Source organism: Cervus canadensis, chromosome 14 (genome assembly GCF_019320065.1).
Source record: "Cervus canadensis isolate Bull #8, Minnesota chromosome 14, ASM1932006v1, whole genome shotgun sequence".
Classification (NCBI taxonomy): Eukaryota; Metazoa; Chordata; class Mammalia; order Artiodactyla; family Cervidae; genus Cervus; species Cervus canadensis.
In genome coordinates, this window is record NC_057399.1 from 59,059,889 (window position 1) to 59,085,728 (window position 25,840).

Genomic DNA, 25,840 nt, shown 5'->3' on the forward strand with positions numbered 1-25,840 from the left:
CCATTTATTGCCTTTGCTGTTTTTGCTGCCTGTTTGACTGTATAGAACTTAGAGAACAAGAAGAAAAATGAATTAAAAAGGAGATTGAATTTCAATAATTCATATTCATATTATCCTTAGAATAACTTTCAGCAATGACAGGTTAAAATGTAAAAAAAGAGATTATTTCAAGCCTAAAATTCAGTGAAGTAAAGATACTAATCAGTAAGAATACCCAAGTGTGAAAAAAGAACTGAAACACCACCAGGTAGGCATGGGAGCTGAGTTCTCACTGTAGCTTATGTTCTGACAGTTTGGGTTTTGTTGGGGCAAAGACTGCCTGTCTCAGAATTGACTCTACTACTTGTTAGCAGTGAAATATGGGACAAGCTATTTGATCTGTTTCATCTACAGAAAACATTAGTAGTAGCACCTAAATTAAATCAATATGTATGTGTGTGTGTATATACACATATATTTATTTATATATGCATGCTTCAGTCATGTCCAACTCTTTGCAACCCCATGGACTCTAGCCTGCCAGGTTCTTCTGTCCATGCAGATTCTCCAGACAAGAATACTGGAGTGGGTTGCCACGCCCTCCTCCAGGGGATCTTCTGGACCCAGGGATCAACCCTGTGTCTCTTATGTCTCCTGCATTTATATATAATGCCAAGCACTGAGTGCTTGGCATGTAGTGAGTATTCAATAACTGTTAGATATTATTATCAATCCAAAGGTGACTTGTGCTATTGGTTCTCCTAATTCATAAGATTTATGGAAGAATACAGTGAGATAACAGACAAACTAAGTCTTATAAAGATTGCGTTTCTTTATAATTTATTCAGTGTATTAGTAACACTGACATTTTGTGAAAATTTCATAAACTTTTTAAGATTAAGGTCAATGAACACTAGATCACAGGTAAATTTTCATTTTATTTTTAGTGTGTGGAAAACTAACAAAACACTTAAGTACTAGAATGTAAATGCTTAGGGTTAAAGAGAGATATTATGATCCCCCCTCTTCTAAACTGAGGTATTTAATGTATTATTGAATTATACAGGGAAAAATAAATATAAGTACTGTACACAGATGGGTGTGATCTGCACTGTGATGATTTGTGGTCTACGGAATTTTTAGCATACTTACTGAGCTATAACAGCTCCATTATTATATGTCTGGAGTTAACAAAATTTTCTGGAATACTAAGTATATATCCAAATAAGACTTAAAACTGTCCTATTTTATAAAGAATCTATCTATATAATTTTCATAAAATATAGCTATGCACAAAATACCTCTCAAATAGGATGCACATGTGAATGACTACATGATTTTATGTGTGTGCGGGAAATCACAAGTCAGATTCTTTCCTGATGAAGCCATTTCTCCAGTTGACAACTGTCAAAGCCATCTCGAAAACCCATGAATATTAAAGCACTGTTCACGGGCACATTTGGCATTTTGAAGTCAAGCAAATAGAACTCATGAAATATGAAAGGAGTGCTCCATGTAGCTTTGTAGAAAATGTTGCCATTAAGATGAAGTATGAGGAAATTCACACCTTCCACTGCTGGGCGTGCTCAACTGTATTTTCAACCAACTGTATTACCATGCTTTGATAGTGTTACTTTGGATTATATTCTCATTTTACATAGTTCCAAGTGCTTCCCAGATGGTGTTAGTGATAAAGAACCCGCCTACCGATGCAGGAGACATAAGAGATGTGGGTTCAATCCCTGGGTCAGATTCTTTACCTTCTGAGCCACCAGATAATTAAGTATGCATAATTAAGTTATGATTAGATTCTCAGTCTGTTTTTAATGTAATCTTGAATACACCATTTCTCAAAAGAGATTTAGTACCTTTGGCTTGTTTGTAAATCCATGAGTGTAGGAACTCATATTGGTTTGGTGAGTATGGGAAGGCTTTAAAATAAGTGAATATATCATATCACAGAGTCTGACTTTTGAAAGAAAAGCTCACCATACAATCAAAGTGCACCAGCTGTATATTTTCCATTCTGTGTTGAGATTGCACGCTTCTGTTCATTTCCAAATTCACACACATAACGCAAAACAGAAAGTTTCTCTTAAGGAAGAATGGGTACCAAGATCTGTTCCTGAATGGTGGTTTATTTCCCTTCTCCTGTGATCCATGAGTGTGTGTGCAAGGTTGTGTCAGACTCTTTGCAACCTCATAGGCTGCAGCCTGCCAGGCTCCTCTGTCCATGGATTTCCCAGGCAAGAATACTGGGGTGGGTTGCCATTCCCTTCTCCAGGGGATCTTCCAGACCCAGGGATCAAACACAAGTCTTCTGCATCTCCTGCATTGACAGGAAGATTCTTTACCACTGCGCCACCTGGGAAGCCCTATGATCCTAGGAAAACACTTAAAGGAAATCAAGGCCTTGGCCAGTTCCCCAAGGTATCTGAGCAGAGGACAAGGGCTATAGGGCGGTGACCTCTCAGGCTGCCAGGTGGTCAGCTGAGGACACAGTCGCAGATGTGGCATTATGTAATGTTTTGTATGTTTACCCTGTGACGTATATAAGGAGATTAGATGGTCTGGAACAAATTTTTTTAGAAAGAACTCTGTCCTGACAGGGCATTAACGCATTTTCCTTGGGCTCTGACAACATATTGGAAACACTGCTTTGGCAGCAGGATTCAAGTCGTGCTGGAAAAACCGTCTTGGATTGTCCAACTGATAATCTAGTACATTTACAGTTTTTCATGGAGTTGGCAGGCCTAAACCAGTAGTGGTAAAGTCAGGAAGTTCATGGCAATCTACTCCAGTATTCTTGTCTGGAGAATTGCATGGATTCTAGAGTCCAGGGACTGTAGCCCACTGGGTCCCAAAGAGTCAGACAGGATTAATACTTTCACTTCACTTTTCAATGATTTCTTAGATCCTCCTAATTTAATTAGCAGGTGACTTGCTCTGAATTGGGAACCCTGACATTTTCCTTTTTTGGTTTAAGGGATAAATGAGCCACAGAAATTCCAAATTATAACTTCTACTCTGATCTTTATATGAAAGACAGTACCCAAGTGATGCTCAATGGTCCCCTATAAACTAGGGAAAAAATTAAGTATTGATATTTATAGAATGTCTGGCTGTCATTGCAGAGTACAGGCATTTTAGTCAATGTGCTTTCAAAGGTCACATGTAATGGGTGTAACTTCTAGAAACTGATAGCTACTCTCATAAATTACTGTTGTCTGGTATATTTATATGAGTGTAATAAAGTTGACTTTACTTCTAAAAAATGCAAAGTAAACTGTAAGGGAGTGATAGTCACTTTACAGAATATAAAAGTATACAAAAAAGGAGACTGAAGCAAGTCGTGTCTGAGTCAGAGAGAAGCTAATTTATAATAGTCACCTTACGGGAGGTCCACGTGTTAGCTGTTGGAAGTAGGTGAGCCTTTGGGCCTGTATACAGTTTTGATGTGCAATAATAACAAAGCACCTTTCTAATTTCTTTGATAAACTTCTCAGATTTCTTTTAATTAGAGGACAATTCAAGCTCTGAAGAAAATGAGGGTGATTTAATGGTAACTAAAGCCCACTGCAATATGTTATCTAATATCCAAAAAATCCCCTTCTGTCAGAAGTAGTCATTGCTTTTTCACCAATCAACGCCATGCATATTATAATTTAATCTATTTTTCAAATACAACACTTCCAAAAGTTTTGAATGGAGCAGGAAACACAAATGGCTTTGCTGTTGTTGTTCAGTCATTAAGTCATGTCCACTTCTTTGTGACCCCACAGACTGCAACACACCAGGCTTCCCTGTCCTTCCCTATCTCCCAGAGTTTACTCTATTCATGCCCATGGAGACTGTGATGCCATCCAACCATCTCATCCTCTGTTGCCCTCTCCTCCTCCTGCCCTCAATCTTTCCCAGGATCAGGGTCTTTCTATGAGTCAGCTCTTTGCAGCAGGTGACCTAGGTATTAGAGCTTCAGCTTCAGAATCAGTCTTTCTAATGAATATTCAGGGTTGATTTCCTTTAGGATTAACCAGTTTGATCTTCTTGAAGTCCAAGGGATTCTCAAGAGCCTTCTCCACCACCACAATTCAAAAGCAATAATTCTTTCTTCTAGTCAGAATCAACTCTCACATCCACACATGACTACTGGAAAATCCATAGCTTTGACTATATGGGATAAATTCCTAATTTATTATAAATCACATCATAGATCTAATACATTGGTACACTGACAATTATAGCACCTATTTTGTCTTCTTAAAACTACAAATGAAATGCTCTTATTTTAATTTCAAATTTTAGTCATAAATTGACTTTTCTTCTGGTTGTTTCTGCTTTAGCTAATATAATGCATAAAACTGTATAAACCCAAAGGTTTCTTTCTACACTCATTATCAAAGTTCATTTGTAAAAACTAAGGTCTTATCCATCACTCAGTCTTGTCTGTTTTCTGTTTTCTGAATATTTTGCTCATGCACTGGCTTTTGTGACAGTAACATCTTTTTTTGTGTAAGTGATTCATGTGAGGAAGGGGGCAAGGCTGACCTGGACACTTCATTGGAAGAAGACAGGGCTTCTAATAGCACTGAACCATGGAAGCATAACCTTGAATGATTTAGTTCAGTATTTTGGCATCAAGAAGCTCTAATTCCATTTTCAGATAAAATAAGTCTTAAGTTATTATATCCAATATAAACATCCATCTGTGGGACTTTCCATATAAATTATTACTCTGAAAAGAACCAAAATTAAGACTTCAGCTTGCTCGAGTAAAATCTCATTTCCTTGAAGTACGTGAGGAGCTGTATTTCAAGGAAACTGCATTCATCCTCACAGAGAGGGAGAGGATTTGAAAGCCTGGAACCCGGTCGGCCAGCCGAGGGCAGAAATCGCTGATATGAACACAGTATTAAAGGAAGGCTGGCATTCTCACAGAAATAATGCTTTTTTAATACTTTCCTGTCACTCACTGAAGATAACCTTTGACTAACTTCATGTGTTAGACTTTTATCTTTCTTGCCACAATGCTATGACAAAGACTTTCATTAATTTTAGGCAGCACATTCAGAAAATTCTTTGTATGGTACACTTCTGCTTGGAAAGAAAGCGTTAGTTGCTCAGTCGCATATGACTCTTTGTGACCCCGTAGACTGTAACCTGCCAGGCTCCTCTGCCCATGGGATTCTCCAGGCAAGAATGCTGGAGTGGGTTGCCATTTCCTCCTCCTGGGGATCTTCCCAGTCCAGGGATCGAACCCATGTCTCCTGCATAAAAGGCAGATTCTTTACAGTCTGAGCCACCAGGGAAGTGCTGTAACAATAAACTTTTTAAAGAACACGTTTCACCTTTTTCCACTAAAACTTGACCAAGTTGTTCTCCTTTGGAGTTTGATTTTAATGTCTCCCTGTAAGTATTTTTTTTAAAGTCTTTATTGAATTTATTCTAATAGTACTTCTGTCTTATGTTTTGAGTTTTTGGCTGCAAGGCATGTGGGATCTTAGTTTCTGGATCAGAGATGGAAACGGCACCCCTGCATTGGAAGGCGAAGTCTTAACCACTGGACTGCCAGGGAAGTCCCATCCTGTAAGTATATTTAAAGGCTGGAGGGATTTCTTCAGAGACCATACTGGTCTTGGGTAGAGAAGGAGTGAACAAGTCAATCACTTCTGTTTGGCATTTCTCAGATGTTTCAGACACAGAAGAGTATGTGCAGATCCCCTCCTGTCAGACTCCTCCACTGGTCATGGGGAATAATGGCTGGGATCTTAAGATGACTCAGAAGCACAGAGGTGAATCAGGCATTTCTCTGATCTTGGGCATGATTAGAGCACTTGCCTTGTCAGGCGTGGCAGCAGATGTAAATCTGAGACAGCCCTGGTTGGTCTTCTCACAAACATTGTTTTAACCAAACAATGGTCTGCTTGCCATCTGTGGGACGCTTTCAGACGGCCAGTGCTTATTTTACTTAAACGTATTTGTATAAGCTTAATTTCCAGGCAGTATAAATGTGCCTGGGCTTCCCTGCTGGCTCAGTGGTAAAGAACCCACCTGCCAATGCAGGAGACATGGATTCAAGCCCTGATCCCAGAAGATTCCCAGGAGAAGGAAATGGCAATCACTCCAGTATTCTACCCTGGAGAATTCCATGGTCAGGGGAGCCTGGTGGACTACAGGCCATGGGTTGCAAAGAACTGGTCACAACTGAGTAAACACACACACATATAAAAGTGCATATTTAGAGATATACACAGACATATATATGCATACATGCACACATATATGCCTATATTTTTTTCTCTGTGATTTTAACTTCTTTACACTATTTCTTTAATACCAGCCTAGAAAGATACTAGGTACAGTCATATGGCCCCTGGCTGCTTGATTATGTCAAGGAATACATAAAGAAATACTGTATTTATTTTCCAGACCAGCTTTATTGCATTTTTTCTAAATTTGATTGGAGTAAGATAAGGCAATAGCTGTATTTTCTAAAACTAACCTAATTTCAAGCATCAGATTTTTTTTTTTATTTTTTATTAGTTGGAGGCTAATTACTTCACAACATTTCAGTGGGTTTTGTCATACATTGATATGAATCAGCCATAGATTTACACGTATTCCCCATCCCGATCCCCCCTCCCACCTCCCTCTCCACCCGATTCCTCAAGCATCAGATTTTATCAGTCCTTCTCTGACCACTGAGAGGAAACTTACAAATTAACTATGTATTTGCTGAAGATGGTTAATATTGTCCACTTTATTATCTTAAAATGCTTTTAAACAACAAAGAGCTACACATTTTGCACTGCCAAAGTACATTGCTATTCATCATGAATTTGTGACATAAGTATTGACATTTACTTTCCCTTTTCATTTTTACTATACGGTAGCTTCTATGTTGTAGTTCTACTCTGCATCACTAGTAAGCATATTCCTTAAATTAAAAAAACAAACAAACAAACAAACAAAAAACAATCCATGCTTGTTTTTTCAAACTAGAAAAATTATTTAATTATGCTAAAATTTAAATAACATTTCAACTTATTTACCAACTTTGAGTTATATAGATATCAGTAACCTCTGCTGTTTGCATAAAATATTCAAATAAACACTGCAATGTCATTGTTCAGTCTCTCAGTTGTGTCCCACTCTTTGCGACCCCATGGATTGCAACACCCTGGGCTGCAGCACTCCAGGCTTCCCTGTCCTTCACCATCTCCTGGAGTTTGTTCAAACAAATGTCCATTGAGTTGGTCATGCCATCTAACCATCTCATCCTCTGTCGTCCCCTTCTCCTCCTGCCCTCAATCTTTCCCAGCATCAGGGTCTTTTCTAATAGTTGGCTCTTCGTATCAGGTGGCCACAATATTGGAGTTTCAGCTTCAGCATCAGCATCAGTCCTTTCAATGAATATTCAGTGTTGATTTCCATTAGGATTGACTGGTTGTATATCCTTGTTATCCAAGGGGCTCTCAAGAGTCTTTTCTAGCACCACAGTTTGAAGGCATCAGTTCTTCAGCACTCAGCCTTCTTTACGGTCCAGCTCTCACATCAGTACATGACTACTGGAAAAACCAGTTTTGGTTACACGACCTTTGTAGGCAAAGTAGTGTCTCTGCTTTTTAATACTCTCTATAGGTATGTCATTACTTTTCTTCCAGGAGCAAGCATCTTTTAATTTCATGACTGTAGTCACTGTCTGCAATGATTTTGGAGCCCAAGAAAATAAAGTCTCTCACTGTTTCCATTCTTTCCCCATCTATTTGCCATGAAGTGATGGGAACAGATGCCATGATATTCATTTTTGAATGCTGAGCTTTAAGCCAGCTTTTCCACTCTTCTCTTTCACCTTCATCAAGAGGCTCTTTAATTCATTTTCTCTTTCTGGCATAAGTAAGTAAAGTCATTCAGTCGTGTCCGACTCTTTTCAACCCCATGGACTGTAGCCTACCAGGCTCCTCAGTCCATGGGATTTTCCAGGCAAGGGTACTGGAGTGGGTTGCCATTTCCTTCTCCAGGGGAGCTTCCCAACCCAGGGATTGAACTCAGGTCTCCCGCACTGCAGGCAGATGCTTTACCCCTCTGAGCCACCAGGGGCTTTTTCTGCCATAAGGGTACTGTTATCTGCATATCTGAGGTTATTGATATTTCTCCCGGCAATCTCGATTCCAGCTTGTGCTTCATCCAGCCTCATATTTTGTATGATGTACTTTGCATATAAATTAAATAAACAAGGTGTCAATATGCAGCCATGTAAACCCTTTCCCAATCTGTAACCAGTCCATTGTTCTATGTCCAGTTCTAACTGTTGTTTGTTGTCCTGCATACAAATTTCTCAGAAGGCAGGTCAGGTGGTCTGGTATTCCCATCTCTTTAAGAATTTTCCACAGTTTGTTCTGACCTACACAGTGAAAGGCTTTAGTGTAGTCAATGAAGCAGAAGTAGATGTTTACATGAGTCTATAAATAGTCATTCAAATTGAGTCAATTCATTGACACCAAATAGATCAGCAGTGTGTATACAGGCAATGTTAGAAATGAAGCATGTGCCAATATGTGTACTAAAAGGTGAATATGATATCTTACATTGCTGTTATCATATTTCAAAATGATAGTTAAAATGAAATATAGTCTTATCAAAATAATAAAATACTATATATGTTTTATGTTTTTACATTTAAATTTAACCTAAAATGTCCTCAATTGAACTAAACACATTTTAACTGATTAGCTGCAGTGGTTAATTGGCATTTGCTCATTGTATTGAACAGTACAGATATAGATCATTTGAACCTATGCCTTTCAGAATTGCAACCATTAATTTTTTTCCACTATATTTTGCTTAATAGCTGTCAAAAGGAGATCCAGACATTGTTGGTGGCAGCAAAGTAAGAGATGGAAGGTAGACTTATACATTTCAAAGGAAATTATATACAGTATTTATTCTTTGGAAGGTATAAGAAAAGATGAACTTAATAATCATAAAATGCCCAACTTACAAATCCCAGTACGAAGGGCTTAATGTAACAAGTGTGGTCTTGTCCCCAGTAGACAAGTTTGATATGGGATTCTATTCAGTGAGTGAGCAAATAACACAGCTCGTGGACACTTCATTTAAAGACATACTCTAGAAAATGCATTATGTAATGTCTCATCATTTTGAATATTTGCCTGATTGAGGGCTAAGACACTGCATTTTCTATTCTCTATTTTAATCTTAGCTAAATTTAAACCTAACAGTGTGCTCACTCCTTCTGCTTGATTCTGAAACTTGGGCTCTTGACCTCGATGGATTATATTTCCTAGTCAATATTCTGCTCCACAAGGAAGGATTTAGTTAACAGGAGGCTAAATATTTGTTTCTTTATCTTACTGAATTTCTCCTGTGAATTTTAAATGTCTTCCTGAAACTTAGTAAACAGTCTGAAAAATTAAAACACAAGAACAGCCTACTCACTTACGTAGAATAATTCTATTGTGGTTCTGCATAAATCAAGGTTCCATAGACCAATAAAAAGGTAATACACTGAACCAATATTTAGCAGGCAAGTTATTAAATTGTTAGTGCTTGACTAGTATATTGATTTCCAGCTGTCAGGAAATGAAAACACAAAACTGTAAACTTCATGTTAAAAATGGGTCTTAAAAACCCTCTTGTGCTGGTGGGTCTCAATCATTTCTATGGGTTTTTTGTGATAAAATAGCTTATAATAAATATTTTCATGTTCCTCTATCTTTTAATATTTCCCTCTGAAAAGCCAGGAATGGCTCCAGGCATTCATCCGCCATGATTAATGTCAGAAGCAGTGGCCTTTGTGTTATAATGTGGTATAGCTACTAGAAGTTTTCAAGGTCACTATTTCCTTCTGAAAAGTTCAAAGTAAGTTAAATATTCATAAAAATGACCTGATTTTTATGAGAGGTGCCACACTTGTTGTTTTATGACAGCCCATTTTCATGCAAAGAAATGTTCCCTCTAAATACTTGACAACCTATTCAACTGGGGATGGCATTGGAAAGCTTTTTATGATCGAGGAAAATAAGACAGATATTCGTGAGGAGCACCTTATTATGGAAACATTATTTCCTTTGCTAACATAATCTGCCAGAGTCAGAAGTCTCTTAACCTATCTAAATGATGCACTGTTGGTATCTGATATGTTAATAAAATCAAGCCGTAAAACACTGAGGGTCACAGGAATTGAATGCTTTCATTACCATGCCAGTTTAATGCATCACACGTATTGGAAAGATTTCTCTCAGATGGAGAACATTTTGTTTTTAGACTCAACTCACTTAGCAGCAATTTGATGCATACCACTGAGTGACGGGGGGAGGCAGTTGGCAGGGAGAAATTCCACCAAAATAAAAATCCCTTAGTTTAGACAGAAAAGAAGGAAGGGAGAAAAGGTGGGAGGGAGAAAGGAAGTGGAGGGAAGAAGGTGACCAGCACCTCTGTGGCTTTCACCATGGTCTGCACACTTATGCTCCTCATTCCTTTATTTGGTCCTCTCTACTTCTGAAGAACTTCCAAATATTTCAACACTATATTATCATTTCCAACAATCACAGCTCACTACATAGTGTTGTGGTTAAAAAAAATATCCTAAATAACATAACAGAAAATAACTGATACTAATTATGTAGAATTTGATCTAAGTTCATTTAATGCAAATAGAATTTTCTTTAAAAGTTACATAAGTTTTTTTTTTCTCTTATACTAAAATTTAAGAAGTGTTTCACCTGTGTATCTAATTCCTCTTTAATTGACAGTATCTCTTTTAATGGGCTTCCCTGGTGTCTCAGCAGTAAAGAATTCACCTGCAAATGCAGGAGATGCAGGGTTGATCCCTGGGTCAGGAAGATCCTCCAGAGAAGGAAGTGGCAACCCGCTCCAGTATTCTTGCCTGATAGATCCCACAGACAGGGAAGCCTAGGGGACTGCAGTCCATGGGGTCATAGAAGAGTCAGACACAACAACAATTTCCTTTGAATGTGAAAGTCGCTCAGTGGTTTCTGAGAGACCCCATGGACCCCATACACTCCATGGAATTCTCCAGGCCAGAATATTGGAGTGGGTAGCCTTTCCCTTCTCTCGGGGGTCTTCCCATCCCAGGGATCAAACCCAAGTCTCCCACATTGAGGGTGGATTCTTTACCAGTTGAGCCACAAGAGACGCCCAAGAGTACTGGAGCAGATTCTTTACCAACTAAGGTATCAGGGAAGCCCACAATCTCCTTTAACAGGCAAAATTTTTCAGTTTCTATATCACGTAATCTTCCTTCTACTTCTGTAAAACTATTACTAATTTTCTTGAAGAGTCACTTAAATGCAAGTGAAAAGATTGTTAGCTAAATAAAGCCTAGAGACAATCCTTTTAATATAGTAATCATTTATCTAATCCAATAGAAATATGTGCATATACTGAGCAATTCAAGGATGAGGAAGATGAACAAACCATGTCCCTTGTCTTCAAGGAATATACAAGCTTGGTTTGTATACATGTAAACAGTGATGGACTTAAGAATTCACCTGCAATTGCAGGAAATGCGGGTTCAATCCCTTGGTCAGGAAGATCCCCTAGGGAAGGAACTGGAAAACCAATCCAGTATTGTTGCCTGGAGAGTCCCATGGACAGAGGAGCCTGGTGGACTATAGTCCATGGGGTTGCAAAGAGCAACTAACACACAAACAGTGATAGAATAAGAAAGTATCTTGTCACTGCTATGATTAATTACAACAAAGATTAAGTGGAAGCACATAGGACAAACAGAACTAAAGTCACTGTCCAGTGAAATAAAGAATTCCTGTGTATGTTGGTGTTTACTACTGGCACAGAAATCTAAGCTGACTGGAATAAGATATTTAGAAATAATGGATGTGCTTAGTGGCTAAGTCATGTCTCACTCTCTGCAACCCCATGGACTGCAGCCTGCCAGGCTCCTCTGTCAGTGGAATTTTCAGGCAAGAATACTGGAGTGGGTTGCCATTTCCCCCTCCAGGGGACCTTCCTGACCCAGGGATCAAGCCCTCCTCTCCTATGTCTCCGGCATTGCAGGTGTATTCTTTACCCACTGAGACACTGGGGCAAGCCAAGAACAATGGGTAAGTCATGGGTGAGTGTTAGACATGTTAGGATTGTGTTCAGACCAGTACTTTCACTATACTATTCATGGGTGGATTATACTAGTAAAAGGCTAAAGGAGTTTCTTAGAACAACAAATACTTTGGATTTTTGATCACCATTCTAAGAGATTCAACTTTTTGTTTTAAACAATGGAAAGTCACCTAATATTTTGGGTAGAGAGTGCTGTAAATATAATTGCGTTATCATATCAGCATTCCATGGGTTTATATATTCCCCATGATAGAGATAGAGTAGGACTATATAATAACTTATCAAAATGTAAAGAACAGCCACAACTATATTTACAATGTGTATTTACTACATCATATGTCTCATAGACTCAACACTACTCATATCAAGCACATGCATAATATTGCCTGCCAAAAATACATTGATTGCTGGGGTGAATGTTTAAAATCTGAAACAGGGTCACAGTAAAGAGAAGAAAAGTGCACTGAATGAGTGGGGCATCAAAATAATAAGGCATGAAAGAGCTGAGATAGGAAAGAGCCTTTTTTTTTCATTTATAATAAACTGAAACATCATTCAAATTAGGGAGATCAGTTTGGATTTTTTAGTTCTTTTTCTTTGGCTTAAAAAAAAAAAAAGATGCCCAATATGTGAAAAATGCTCTTTTTCCCCCCCTTTTTATCTTTGATAATTGAATTGGATAGTAATTATGGAGAAAGTAAATATAAGTCTTTTTAAAAAGAGTTTTGAACTATGTATAGTAGAAACATTTTCTTACAATAGCCTATAATGACAAAGAACAATCATTAACCAAAAACATTAATAAGCATCAAAATAATGTACAAGAAGATATGAATAATGATAAAAGCATTTTCCCTCTTTCTGTCTCTTTTTTATTTTTCATATTTACTATACCCAGTCTATGCTGATATACAAGGTTAGAGAGATGAAAAGTAAACTACTATTTATTAAGCACTTTTGTGCCATATTTTACATATAATTTTGTCTAAACTATAAAATCCTTTCAGTGAATCCATGATATTCATTCAAATATTATTTTATCTTATTACTTACATTTTTTATGTGACCATTACATTAAGTACAATAGTAAGCAGGCTAGATACAGTCCTTATTTCATGGAGCTCACAGTCTAGTAGGGAAAATAGAAATTACATAAGCAATTATAACAAAGTATGGACTTCCCTGGTGTCTCAGATGGCAAAAGCATCTGCCTACAATGCGGGAGACCAGGGTTCGATCCCTGGATTGGGAAGATTCCCTGGAGAAGGAAATGGCAACCCACTCCAGTACTCTTGCCTGGAAAATCCCATGGACGGAGAAGCCTGGTGGTCCATGGGGCAGCAAAGAGTCGGACACGACTGAGCAACTTCACTTTCACTTTCATGGAATATATCTTTGCAGTCCATGGGGTTGCAAAGAGTAGGACACGACTGGGTGACTGAAAAACCACATGAACTATATCTTAAGGATGTTATGGGAGCAGAGAGTCCTAAGCTAGATAAGGGTTCAAGAATCCTGAAGGAAGAGATATTTAAACTGAGACATGAGAGATGAGTAGATGTAAGTCTGGCAAAGGGACACAGGATGAAGAGGATGAACAAGCCCTTGGACCTGGAGAATAGAGTTCATGAGAAAGCATGATGGTGATCAAAGCTAAAGAGGAATGATAGGAAAAATCCAGGATGTCGTGTCTGTCCTGTCAAAGGTTCTGGGCATCAACAAAGACTCTGAACATCAGTTTAAAATATTGACTGTAGGTATCGTGTGGAAATGAATTGAGTGAGGCTAAAAATGAAAGATGAGACAGGTTTAGGGGCTGTAGGACAAACTACCCCAAAAATGAGATTATCTAAGGATGTTGGTAGTAGGATCAAAATGAATTGAGTAGATAAGACTCCAAAGTAAGATAATTATTTTTTATTGATTAGATGTAGGAAGTTAAAAAAGGAGTAAACCATGGTTCTCAAGTTTTGGACTTGATAAGCTAGTTGTCTGTTAACAATATATACTGGGACGTGAAAGAATGGCCAAGAACCAGGTTTGAAGCTTCAGTGAGAAGATGGGAGATGCGCTTGTTTCATGTATACTGAGTTAGTTGTGACAATGACCATTTATCACAGAGTTTTCACAAGCCAATTATATACAGGAGTCTGCTGCTCCAGAGAGAATGTGGCAGGAAGTAAAAATTTATACTTGTCGTAATAGAGATGGCTATTGCAGCCAGTGGGTTAGATAAAATTTCTAAGAAAAGTGTGTAGGCAGAGTAGTAGAGAGATCTAAAAATATAGTCTTGTTTTGGAGCATCGACATTTGAGATCTGGCTAGAGGAAAAAAAATAATAGGCAGAAACTGATAGGACTGAAACAAGGAAACATGATTTTAAGGAAAACAAGAGAAGAAAAATTTCCTTTAGGAGAAAATGGCTACTATAGACAAATGCTATCAGGAGATGAAAAAAATTAAAAATTGAAATACGCATTATAACTAGATGCAATAAAGGTAGTGGAAACAGTAGTTTGGAGGCAGAAAAAAAACCACTAGGACAGCTTCAAAAGCTCCTGATAAGTAAGGAAGTAAAATGAAAACATGGTGGTAAAACAGAAAATAGCTCTTTCAGGTTTCAGAAACTGTTTTCTGATTGACTGACTAGCCTGTTGGTTATTTGGTTGGTTTTGAAGTTGGAGGAGAGTTAACTGAGTTTCATTACTCTTTTGGTCTTTGAGAATGTATTGTTATGAGTGAGTCAGAGCTATGTGATAAAAAATTATCCTTAAATAGGTCTTCCCTGCTGCTTCAGTGGTAAAGAATCCACCTGCCAATGGAGAAGACATGGGTTCGATCCCTGGTCCAGAAAGGTCCCACATGCCAGGGAGTAACTAAGCTGAATCACAACTATTGAGCCTGTGCTCTAGAGTTTGGGAACTGCATCTACTGAGCCCATGAGCCCTAGAGCCCATCATTGGCAATAACAGAAGCCACTGCAGTGAGAAGTCCACCCACTGCAATGAGAAGCCCATGCACTGCAATGAAGAAGAGCTCCCACTCGCCATAGCAGAGAATAGCCCTCATGGCAATGAAGACCCTGCACAGCCAAAACTAAATAAATTAGCCTTAAATAAAAGAAGGGCCATCTCTTCAATTGCACTAGAAGAGATAGATAGCTGGAAGAAAGGGGGGCTGAAAAGGGTATAGGTTGTTATATTCCATAGTGGGCAACTGAAGGCGCTCATGGTAAAGATGACTTTTTTCTCTATAAGGTAACAAAATATCTAAAGTCAGGGAAATCAATAGTTAGAAAAGTTTGGACTTGGAGTAGAATGAAGGAAAGTGGGTCAGTTAAGTGGCTCATTGGAGGTCTGGCCATTGTTGATAAGCCTAAGTGAGATTTCTGGTTATACACTGGCAGCTGCGTCAGGCTGTCTGCTTTTCCCAGAAGAACTTAGCCAACTGTGGTGGAGGTTTTAGTCACTAAGTCGTGTCCGACTCTTGTGACCCCATGGGCTGCCAGGCTCCTCTGTCCATGGGGTTCTCCAGGTAGGAATACTGGAGTGGGTTGCCATTTCCTTCTCCAGGGGGTTTCCCCAACCCAGGGACTGAACCTGGGTCTCCTGCAGCTAGGCACAAAGGGGGACCAGGGGATACTCTTGGATTCACCAAGAATGGAGTTGTTTTTGTTTTTTCCATTCCAAACAAGGCTTTAGAAATACAGTCAGAATTGATGGTGGAAGATATTAGCACTATATCAGAATATACGATGAGCCATAAATTCTAAAGTGAATAGGGGTGAACGTGGAGACAGATGAGATCAAAGACAGGGAGCTACCGAAACATAGTAGGAACCTGCAGACATCACTTTGCCGACAAAGGTCCGTCTAATCAAAGCTCTGCTTTTCCAGCAGTCACGTATGGATGTGAGAGTTGCACCATCAACAAATTTGCCTCAGTTAAAGTTACAGGTATTGTCCCTTGATCCATCACACCAGAGCAAAGAAGGCATACCATGCTGACCCGGAGGACGCGAGTGGACCACTCAGAAGGACCCCACCGACCCACAGGAAACCAAGATCATTCTGAGGAGGAAGAAGAAAACTAGGTCCCAGACGAGCCCTCTACAGGATGGAGCTGGGTAAACGACTCCTGCTGCTCGGCCTCACCAATGCAATTCTGAACTTGGGTATGTGGGGCTATGCCCCTGTCAGTAACAGACAGACTCCCCTGGTGGGTATTGTCACTCCGTTATGGGGACTTTAACAACAGAAAGGAACTTTCCTCTCTCTCACCAACCATAACCTTTCTTTGCCCTCTGGTGTTAGAAGAAGCCATCAATGGGCTAGGGACATAGGGTTACATTTAACATGAACACCAGCCTTACAGAGATGACAAAGGCTTATACCTCATATATGAGAATTAAAGAGGAAAAGGGCTCCCTTACAAAAGGGGGACAGGCCTCCTGGTGCCTTGAACAATACTACCAGGTCTGGGATGAATATTTCTGGATGACTCCTGAGAAAGGACAGTTGATTGCCCTTGCTACTATTTGCTGGGAACAAAAGGAACAGAAAGTTGGATTTGGAGACCATCCCCTAGACCCAAAATAATTGTTATTTGTCCCCTGAACAAAGTAAACAAATCTTGGAAGTTACCTATCACCCCAATCAGTCTGCTCAGTGGCCCGGTTCCGACTGGAAATATAATCCTGGAATCCGCTGGGTAGCCCCCAATGGGACCCAGTGGCTCTGTGGGCTTAACTGATGGCCATGGTTACCAGTTGGCTGGGTGCGGCGTTGCACATTAGGATTTGCTTTAGCCCATGGCAGAATTAAGCCTAGCCTACACCAGCCTCCAGTAAACCTGCCTTATCTGCATGCAAGATGGACACGATCTGTGTTCCAATGGTATGACTATCTTGCTGCCTTGTTTATACCCTCTGTAGGGACAACGGATATCATGGTTAAGGTAGAGGCCTTAACTAATTTCATTAAACAGGCCCTCTTAGACAGTACTAAAGCCATTCAAGCTTTGAACGAAGAACAGATTCAGATGAGGAAGGCAGTAATTCAAAATAGGATGGCATTAGACATACTCACAGCAGCCCAAGGAGGGACTTTGGTGAATGGTGTGTACATCCCTGACCTGTCTGAAGATGTATCTGCTGCCTTGGAGGATACACAAAATCAAGTGAAAGCCATGTCTAATGAACTGTTGTTATAGTAATCTTGATCATACTGCTTTGTGGGCCCTGCTTCCTACAATGCCTTGTGAATTTTGTAACCCAGATATGATAGCATTCTCTCATGTGGGTGGCAGGAGGGCTAAGGTACAATATATCTCAATAAATGATGCTCGTTATGGAAACTAAGAGCATCAAGAGAGGGGAATGAAGAAGGAATTCATAGGGCCTGGACTCCATCTCAGGCCTGTCTGTGCTGATCGTGCGTGGCCACCTCTCCAGTGGACTCTGAACTCTGTGCTTAGCGCCTGTGGGAATGACAATGGAAGGATAAGACCCCCCTCTGGGCAGGGGAATCTTGAAGAAGAGAAAACAGACACTAATCACCCCTGCCTCCGGACACTATCTATCAGAATTGTAAGCACAGGCTTATCGGTTATTAACTATTTGGAATGTAACTGCGGGCTTATTGATATAACACGTGAATGATGGGGTTATTGTAGTTGTATTTACCCTTCCTTTGTTTATGTAAGTCTCAAGGGAATTGGGGTAGTGGGTTTGGACACGTACACATGGGATATAAAAGATTTTCACAAATGCTAGTCGGGGTCCTTGGCTAAGAGGAGACTCTGCCTTGGGCCCGCCGGTGTAATAAATTGCACTCCACTAAAAAAAAAAAAAAAAAAAGAAGCTTGAGTACCAAAGAACTGATGCCTTCCAACTGGGGTGTTGGACAAGACTCTTGAGAGTCCCTTGGACAGCAAGGAAATCAAACCAGTCAATCCTAAAGGAAATCAGTCTTGAATCTTCATTGGAAGGACTGATGGCCGATACTTCGGCCACCTGTTGCAAAGAGTCAACTCATTGTAAAGACCCTGAGGTTGGGGAAGATTGAAGGCAGGAGAAGAGGATGACAGAGGATGAGATGGTTTGATGGCACTTCCAACTTAGAGGACATGAATTTGAGAAAATTCTGGGAGATAATGAAGGACAGGGAAGCCCAGCATGCTACAGACCATGGGGTCACAAAGAGTCAGACATGACAGCAGCTGAACAACAATAGCAAAGAGGGGTTCAGAGGTCAAAGAAGACAAATAATTCACAGGAGGATGTCACTGAAACAGACCCATGGATGGTTGGATCAGCAAGTGGACTGACCACATCTGTGATTGCCAGCAGCTTGCTGGGAAGAAGACAGGAACTGGTCCTTCAAGAGCTTGTCTGATGTGGTGGGCAGGAATATTCACTGGAAATGAATGCAAAGATCTTGGACTGCAATTTATTAAAAATGTCAGTGGAGAGAAAGGCTCTTGTCTGCAAGCTGCTGGGGGCAACTGGCTTGAAATGCTATGAGAGATTGTCTAAGAGAAGCGAGATAAATGGCATCCCATTAGAATGGGAAGAATCTCTTTAGTTTAAAAACTAAAGCAAAGATGAGGTGAGGAAAGGAGCTTAGAGGAACAGTGATCCAATCACTGCAGCATGGAGTTAGTAAGACACAGACCTGCACCGGCCTCTGTCGAAGGCTCAGTACTAGAGAGTAAGTGGCCCCAACATAGCACACGCCAACCTCAGGAGAGAGCTAGTTCCCAGTGGCTTCGCACATGGGTTGGGAAATTTCACTGAAGAAACTGAAAGGTTAGAAATGTTCGTCTGTCACATTGCAGGGCATGCATCTTTTCGGATTCTGGTTTTCTCTGGATATATGTCCAGGAGAAGGATTGCAGAATCACACAGCAGCTCTATTTTTAGTTTTTTAAGGATCCTCCATACAGTTGTCTATAGTGGTTGTACCGATTTACATTCCCACCAGTAGTGGAGGGGGATTCCCTTTTCTCTGCACCTTCTTCAGCACCTATCATTTGTAGACTTTTTCATCATGGTCATTCTGATTGGTGTGAAGTGACACTTCATTGTGCTTTTGTCTTCATTTCTCTAATAATTAGCGATGTTGAGTATCTTTTCATGTGCCTGCTGGCCATCTGTATGTCTTCTTCAGAGAAATGTCTCTATAGATCTTTCAAAAAATACATGCACCCCAGTTTTCATAGCAACATTATCTATAAAAGCCAAGCCTTGGACCAACCTAAATGTCCATCAACAGACGAATGGATAGAGAAGATGTGGTATATTTATACAATGAAGAATTGTATTACTCAGCCATAAAAAAAGAATGAAATAATGTCATTTGCAGTAATGAGGATGGATCTTGAGATTCATCTACTTAATGGATCTGAGATCCATCCATTTCATACAAAGTGAAGTAACTCACACAGAGAAACACAAATACATGCTATCACTTATACATGGAATCTAAACATTGATACAAATGCATTTATATACAAAACAGAAACAGACCCACAGACGTGGAAAATAAACTTATGGTTACCACAGGGAAAAAAGTTGGAGGGAGAAATTAGGAATTTGGATTAATTTGTACACACTACTATATAAAAGAGATAACCAAGAAAGACCTACTGTATAACATAGGGAATTATACTCAATATTTTTTAATGACTTATAAGAAAAAATAATTTGAAAAAATACATATTTTGTGTGCATAACTTAATTACTTTGCCATACACCTGAAGCCAAGAGAAGATTGAAAATCAACTATACTTCAATAAAGATTAAGAAATTGTTTATCACAAAATAGGAATTCTTAAGGGTACAAGTACATGGTGTTAAGACAGAAAGTTAAAGATGTGAGATGGCCAAAGAAGAGAGCGAGGTTCATCCTGGAAAGAGTATTATGTGAGGTGGTGGTCTGGACAGTAGGTCCTGGAATATGGGGTGTACTCAGAAATTCAGCCAGAGTGAAGAAAGAGCTCCCAGATAATGGTATGTGATGGAGTGTTGTTTGTCTCACATGTGGTTACGTATAGGTGGCAACATATGTGCTGTCATTATATCTTGTGTTTGCAGCAGAAGACAGGCAAGTCCTCATGGTAGGCTTTGTGGGTGTCAGAAGGCAGTGGCCTTTATGTTCATAAGCGGGTACTATTTTACAACCTAGGGGACTGGAGCCCATGGAGTTGATGGAACTTGATGAGAATAACCTGGCTACAGATGATGCTCTTCTTACCTTTATCACCCACCTGCCCTGACATGTCAGCAAACACAGGTTAAAGATAAAAAGCCCTTCCAATTTTTTGCTAAGTTACTTAGCAAGGCCTCAAGTCACAGTTAAATGAGCATATAACTTCCTTCCTCCACCACTGCACTGCAGAGAATTCATTTATCCTTTAAAGTCAAATATCAGTTTATCTCTCTCCTTGAGGGTTTCTCTGTTCCCAAAGTAAATTTTTTCTTACATTTTTGGATTGGTTTTCTTCTACTTCTATTGCAGATTTTTATTTCTTTTATTCTTTACAATGAATTTACATTCTTAATTCTAATAAAGACACCATGAATTACAGGAAATACCTTTGATTTTTGTGATAAATATTTTCAGGCATTTTATTCATCATATGGAATTGTATTCATTGGAAGGACTGATACTGAAGCTGAAACTGCAATACTTTGGCCACCTGATGTGAAGAACTGACTCATTGGAAAAGACCCTGATGCTGGGAAAGATTGGAGGCAGGAGGAGAAGGGGACAACAGAGGATGAGATGGTTGGATGGCATCACTGACTTGATGGACAGGAGTTTGAGCAAGCTCTGGGAGAGAGTGAAGGACAGGGAAGCCTGGTGGGCTGCAGTCCAGGTCACAAAGAGTGGGACATAACTGAGCAACTGAACTGAACTGAATACATATGGAAATGATTTTATCACATGTCAGGTGTCCCAGATATCAAGAGTGGTATTAATGGAAAGCCAAAGTGCCCTAAGTCTATGTCCAATACAGGATAGTAGGTTTGAGCTGTCAAATTGGTCCTGTGTTTAATATAATGCATATTCTCAAAGATTACTGAAATAAGAAGCAAGCTAGCCTTTTCAATGGTTTTTGTATTTGAAAGATATAGAAAGCATTTAAATAAGAATATCCCAGACTTTCAGAACACATCTACACTCCCTTACAAAGCCCCTGCCCTCATGCTATCTATGACTAAACCTTGATTCTTTCAAGCTAGCATTGAAAGAAGTCTAAAATCAAGACCAAAAACCATTGCTTCCTCCATACAGCTCAGTTTCCAGACTGACACTTGGGTTTTCCTTTCCAGGGAGCTCATTACTCTGTGCAACAGCTGGGAGTCGGAAAGCTCTGGGGCTGTCTTGAATACTCATTTCAGGCATGTGTGACCTTTTCCAGGTCAAAAAGAATCTTTCTATTTCTAGCTCTCTTATCTCCAGACTGGAGATGACAGCAATAAGTAATCCATAGATTTATTGGGTGGCTCAAAACAGAGCTGGCACCCCCTATCTGGGGGACACCATGAAAGATTCCCAGCACATGTCAGGAACCATCGATAGTACTCAGTCTATATATACTGTTTTCCCCTGTACATGCATATCTGTGATAAAGTTTGGTCATTAAGTTAGACACTGTAAGGGGCTTTTCTGGGGGATCAGACTGTAAAGAATCTGCCTGCAACGCTGAAGACCAAAGTTCAATCCCTGAGTTGGGAAGATTCCCCAGAGGAAGAAATGGTAACCCACTCCAGTGTTCCTGCCTGGAAAACCCCATGGACAGAGGAGTCTGGTGGGTTACATGGGGTACCCATGGGGTAGCAAAGAGTCAGACTCAACAAAGAGTCAGATTCAGCAAAGAGACATGACTTAGTGAATAACACTTTCATTTTCCTTAGGCACAATAAGCTGGTTTTAGAAAAGGCAGAGGAACCAGAGGTCAAATTGCCAACATCCTCTGGATCATCAAAAAAGGAAGAGAGTTCCAGAAAAAAATCTATTTCTGCTATATTGACTATGCCAAAGCCTTTGACTATGTGGATCACAATCAACTGTGGAAAATTCTTCAAGAGATGGGACTACCAGACCACCTGACCTGCCTCCTGAGAAACCTGTATGCAGGTCAGGAAGCAACAGTTAGAACTGGACATGGAACAACAGACTGCTTCCAAATAGGAAAAGGAGTATGTCAAGTCTGTATATTGTCACCCTGCTTATTTAACTTATATGCAGAGTACATTATGAGAAACACTGGGCTGGAAGAAGCACAAGCTGGAATCAGGATTGCTGGGAGAAATATCAATAACCTCAGATATGCAGATGACACCACCCTTATGGCAGAAAGTGAAGAGGAACCTAAAAGCTTCTTGATGAAAGTGAAAGAGGAGAGTGAAAAAGTTGGCTTAAAGCTCAACATTCAGAAAACAAAGAGCGTGGCATCTGGTCCCATCACTGCATGGGAAATAGATGGGGAAACAGTGGAAACAGTGTCAGACTTTATTTTGGGGGGCTCCAAAATCACTGCAGATGGTGACTGCAACCATGAAATTAAAAGACACTTACTACTTAGAAGGAACGTTATGACCAACCTAGACAGCACATTAAAAAGTGGAGACATTACTTTGCCAACAAAGGACCGTCTAGTCAAGGCTATGGTTTTTCCAGTGGTCATGTATGGATGTGACAGTTGGATGTGAAGAAAGCTGAGTGCTGAAAAATTGATGCTCTTGAACTGTGGTGTTGGAGAAGACTCTTGAGAGTCCCTTGGACTGCAAGGAGATCCAACCAGTCCATTCTAAAGGAGATCGGTCCTGGGTGTTCATTAGAAGGACTGATGCTGAAGCTAAAACTCCAATACTTTGACCACCTCATGCAAAGAGTTGACTCATTGCAAAAGACCCTGATGCTGGGAGGGATTGGGGGCAGGAGGAGAAGAGGATGACAGAGGATGAGATGGCTGGATGGCATCACCGACTCTATGGACATGAGTTTGATTGAGTAAACTCTGGGAGTTGGTGATGGACAGGGAGGCCTGGCGTGCTGTGACTCATGGGGTCACAAAGAGTTGGACACGACTGAGGGACTGAACTGAACTGAGTCACACTAATAGAATAAAGGCAGTAAACAATAATAAAGTAAAACAAATATAATGAATTATTGTAATAGAAGTTATGTGAATATTGCATAAATATAGTTCCTTTTCTGCCTTAACTAAGAATCTATGGTTGTAACTTTTGCACTTTGAGATGTGATAACAAAACTAGGACAGTGTTTTTTTCTTCTGCACAGTTTCACAGATAGAGGATTCATTGGGTTTAAAGATGAAGTTAGTAACCTCAGCATGGCGTGTATGCTCAGTGTTTTCAGACTCTTTGAGATCCCAAGACTCTTTATAGCCCACCAGGCTCCTCTGTCCATGGGATTCTCCAGACAAGAACACTGGAGTGGATTGCCATTCCCTTCTCCAGGGGATCGTCCCAACCCGAGGATCGAACTTCAGTATCCAGCATCTCCTGCACTGGCAGGCAGATTCTTTACCAATGAGTCACCAAGGAAGCTCTTAGCATACAGATGGCTTGTTTTTTTTTTTTGAGAACTTTCATGTAAAGGAAGCATTTTATGACTTCTATTTGGCATATTCAAATTTTCAGCATCATTGCTCTTTGAGCTTTGAGGCCATTTTAAAGATAAGTAAGGATAACCTGAACACTAGTGCTGTGATATTGAGACAGTCAATACAATATCCTGATGGTACTTAAGAGGCAGCACATGATGGACAAGGGGAGAACTCAGGTCCCAGTTTTGGTGGGATGCAAGGAGTTGGGGAGGGACTACATCGAAGTACTCAGAATGGTGTGCAAAGTAAACTTATAAGTTACTTCTTTCTAGAATGTTCCACTTACTATTTTCTAATTGCAGTAGACCATGGTAACTGAAGCCCTAGGAGGTGAAAGGACTGTGCCTTATTGTGCTACATATTCAAGAGATATTTGAGTTCTGACCAGGTGTTAGGCTGGGGCTTGCGATTTCTCTATTATCCAAATTTCCACACCTTTGGTCACAACCTGGAGAATAATTCTCTCCATCTTAGAGCCACCTCAAATCCTAGTTCTCTCTGAAGAACTATAATTGTCTCTGAACCCCAAGAAGGTGTTGTATCAACAGTTCCCATTCAGCATCTGTCTGGCTTTGTCAACCACTTTTCAACATGCATGAATCTCATTGCCTCATTTATGATACTGATGAGCAGAAGGCAGTGACCCCGCTTCCCTATCTGTGTGTTCCATGCTCTTAGTAGGTACTAGTAAGGGCTTGCTGGAAAATAGAGCAGTTAATTTGGGAGAACTCCCTGAAAGAAAGGATTTTTTTTTCTTTCTTTCTTTCTTTTTTTTTTTTTTTTTAGTATTTTGGAAATGTTAATATCTCTACCATGATCTTTTATTCTTATGTGTGAATTAGACATATAACAGAATTTGGGCAAGATATATAACAGAATTTGGACAATTGAATCAAGATACAAATGAATTTATTTACAAAACAGAAATAGACATATATATATATATAAAACACTTAGAGGAAACATGGGTGGGAGGGATAAATCAGGGGCTTGAGAGGAACACACATACACTACTTTACATAAGATAGATAACCAGCAAGAATGTACTGCACAGTACAGGGAGCTCTACTGAATACCAGGCTCCTCTGTCCATCGGGATTCTCCACTCCGAGAATTCTGGACTGGGCTGCCATGCCCAGGGATCGAACCCAGGTCTCCTGAATTGCTGGTGGATACTTTACCATCTGAGCCACCAGGAAACCCCAAATATATGTATGAAGTGAAGTGAAAATCTCTCAGTCCTGTTTGACTCTTTGCGACCCCATGGACTATACAGTCCATGGAATTCTCCAGGCCAGAATACTGGAGTGGGTAGCTGTTCCCTTCTCCAGGGAATCTTCCCAACTCAGGAATTGATTCCAGGTCTCCCACATTGCAGGTGGATTCTTTACCATTTGAAGAAATAAGAGAAGGAAGAAAATAAACACATTGATTGATGTCTCTTTTTAAACTCCAACTAAGAAAATGGTGAAATAAGAAGGACCTTAAAAACCATCTCTGTTTTTCCTTTTATTTTTATTATTTTTTTTTAAGGGAGTTGTTTCTGTTTTTTAATTTTACTTCAGGACAATAGGTGGCCCACTGCCGCTTAAATGATGAGATGGGCATCTTTTTTTCTTTTTCTTTTTTTTCCTTCAGGACAGTATTTTGACCTGACTTTCTCTACTGCTCTGTGGGATTCATTCATTATCCTAAATAGAAATTTTAAGGAAAGATTCTAAAAAAAAGACACAGCCAGTTCACACAAAATTGTTAATTCTGAGAAATTATATACATTAAAGAGGTATAATTCTACTGGAAAACTAAACAACACCAAAAAAACTATAATTACCATTAAGAACTCTAACATATGTACAGAGCTATTTTAACTAGCTCTAATTTCTGATAAATCTCTAAGATGATGAAATCTTTTTTCAATTCTATGGCCCAGGCTTAATATCTTACCTATGGAAACATTGCCTAATGATTAATTCACTCAAACGCCCCTACTCCATCTCTAGTCATTGTAGAGTGGAGGTATTCAGAGTTCCGACCTAACGCATCTTTCCTCTATCTTGTTCAAGAAAGTGTGTCTATAGCTAGAGTCCCGGTAGTCCTCAGA